Consider the following 2,915-nt stretch of genomic DNA (forward strand, 5'->3'; position numbering starts at 1 on the left):
TGGAAGCAGAGAGCAGTCCTCGCCAAACACCAAACCTGCCGGGGCCCTGGTTTTAGACTTCCCAGACTCCAGAGCTGTGAGCAGTACATTTCTGCTCCTTATGAGTCACCCAGTCACAGGTACCTTCTTACAGCAGCACAAAGGGGCCGTGGCAGCCTGGGACCTCCCAGCCCCACCATGCTTCCTGCAGATGCGAGCAGCCAGGGTGCCAGCCACACAGGGTGCTTCTCGCTTTTAATTTTACTTTTTATTTCAAAACAATTTCAAATACACCAAAAAGTTGCAAGAATAGTACAAAGAGTACGTATTCTTCACCTAGAGACCTATTTGGGTTTTACCAACTGTCCCAATAATGCCTTCTTTCTTTCTTTCTTTCTTTCTTTCTTTCTTTCTTTCTTTCTTTCTTTTTTTTTTTTTTTGAGAAGGAATCTCACTCTGTCGCCCAGGCTGGAGTGCAGTGGTGCGATCTCGGCTCACTGCAAGCTCCGTCTCCCAGGTTCAAGCGATTCTCCTGCCTCAGCCTCTCGAGTAACTGGTACTACAGACATGTGCCACCACATCTGGCTAATTTTTGTATTTGTAGTAGAGACGTGGTTTCACCATGTTGGTTGGCCAGGCTGGTGTCGAACTCCTGACCTCAGGTGATCTGCCCACCTCGGCCTCCCAAAGTGCTGGGATTACAGGGATTATAAGACTTCATGCTCATCTTCAACCTGGAACAGTCCTCAGTCTCTCCTTGACTTCTAAGACCTTGACTCTGTGGAAAAGAGAAATACTGTCAGTTTCGGTTTATTTCATGGTTAGACGCAGGTTGTCGGTGGAGGGAGCTGGTTCATCTGGATTGGGAGGTGGGCGTACCAATGTGTCCACTCCAGGGGGCATTGACCTTGACCATCTGGGGAACGTGGCGTCTGCAGGGGTCTCCACTGGAAATTCCTTCCTTCTCTGTCATTCATGCACATTTCGTGGGGACACTCAGAGGTGATGTAAAACCCCATTCTTCACTCCACGTTCGCCACCAGGTTTGGCACTGACTGATGTTCTTGTTGCCTGAATTAATTGTGACAGCAACGGCTGCCGGGGGGAATTCCTCATGCGGTCACTTATCAACTGGAATTCTACCGGGGTGGGTGAGCTTTCTTTTTCCCCCATTTATTAATTAAGTATATTGACATCTATATAGAACCACAGAGTCTCATTTTATGCATGGGCCATCATCTGTTCCTGTCCTTCTTTAGTTTATTTTGTTGTTAAGTTTGTCTCAGCGGGGGACCCTTCAGGCTGGCATCTGTGCCTTTTCCATCCATGTTTCCTGGCATTTTCTTACTTTGCAGACGCACGCACACACACATTTCATCTGCAGATTCTTCTACCTATTTGTATTGGGAACCCTGCATTCCGGTGCTTCCGAGGTGAATCTAATACCGTGTGCGCCGCTGTGGCTGCCGTCCTCTCTACATCGCACCTCCTGTCAGCCCCGCCGGCCTCCCTGCATGCGCTCACGTGCTCGGTCTCCTGTGCGTAACCGATCTCCTGACCCTTGGGGCTCAGACCGGCCTAGAGGCTGCGTCCCCTAAAGCTGCCCGCTGTCCTGCTCCAATACCTCCTCCATGGAGCCCAGACCCCCACCGGGCACCCTCCCTGCCTGCGTGGGAAGGAGTGGGTCTTTCTGAATTCAGCTTTCTCCGAAGTGAGGGTGGAGTCTCTGGTGGAAGGTGGGCCCTCGCTCTGCCGCACCCTCTGCGGGAGGGAGCGGTGAGGTGTAGGCTCTGCTGGTCCTAGGGCAGCTGTGCTCAGGCCAGGCAACAGAGGAAGGGGTGCCTACAGAGGCTGCAGGGTCCCTCAGGCCACCCTTGCTTCCCCATCCTCAGGTGCCATTGGGAGGACCTCGCAGGGAGCCTGGCTGGTCCACTGTCCCTCCTGCTTCATCTCTCACTCAGGCCCTAGGACTCTGCCCCAACCAAAGCTAGCGTGGGCGATTCATGGCTTGCAGCTGCGGCAGCCGAGCACCATCAGAAGTGACCCCATTTGTGACTGTGTTGGCCTGAGAATGTTCCACGAGTGAGAACGTGCCCCTCCCTGCAGCCAGTGACCCAGACTCCCCCGCAGCCCAGGCAGGGGCTGGGCTCGGGCGCTGACGCAACAAGGAGAGCGCTTGTCTCCGGGCAGCCAGGCGGCCAGACAGCCGGTCCTCTTAGCTTCGCTACTGCAGCCACAGCTGCCCACGGCACACAAAGGGCCCTTGTTCCCACCCAGCATGTGCTCCCGGCGCCCCCCCACCGACCTCTCCCGGACATGATTAGGTGTGGGAACTATTTTCCTTGGGGCTGCATTTGACATTTGCCGTTCATTTGGGAGGAGGCTTCTGAACCGAAGGAGCCCTCGCCAGCCTCCCCTCCCGTTCCCATCTCAGTGCAGGAGGTTTAGGAGCAGGCGGCCCTGACATGCCTGTGACCCCAGACGGGCCTGTGCAACCCCGGCCTTCGTTGCCTTCCACTCAGAGCAGGAGAGTCTGGCCCAGGAGGGCGGCGGGCAGAGAGGACGAGAGGAAGACGGAGCCGGGGTGCACAGGCACACACATGCGTGCACGTGCAAATACACATCAGGAACACACATGCACAGACACGCTCCAGGAACATGCATGCATGTGCAAATACACACCAGGAACACGTGCACAGACACACTCCAGGAATATGCATGCATGTGCAAATACACACCAGGAACACACGTGCACAGACACACTCCAGGAATATGCATGCATGTGCAAATACACACCAGGAACACACGTGCACAGACACACTCCAGGAATATGCATGCATGTGCAAATACACACCAGGAACACATGTGCACAGACACTCCAGGAATGTGCATGCATGTGCAAATACACACCAGGAACACACGTGCACAGACACACT

General features: G+C 54.5%; 1 long non-coding RNA gene across 1 annotated transcript; it reads right to left on the reverse strand.

Annotated features, from left to right (window-relative positions):
• Positions 1-396: 396 nt before the first annotated feature.
• Positions 397-2,116, reverse strand: LOC129138302 (uncharacterized). The gene is made up of 2 exons (XR_008541500.2): positions 859-2,116; positions 397-757 (listed from the first exon to the last, which is right to left on the reverse strand). It is a non-coding gene; the product is annotated as an uncharacterized LOC129138302 (long non-coding RNA).
• Positions 2,117-2,915: the final 799 nt, after the last annotated feature.

The sequence above is a fragment of the Pan troglodytes genome, chromosome 22 (assembly GCF_028858775.2).
Source record: "Pan troglodytes isolate AG18354 chromosome 22, NHGRI_mPanTro3-v2.0_pri, whole genome shotgun sequence".
Lineage (NCBI taxonomy): Eukaryota > Metazoa > Chordata > Mammalia > Primates > Hominidae > Pan > Pan troglodytes.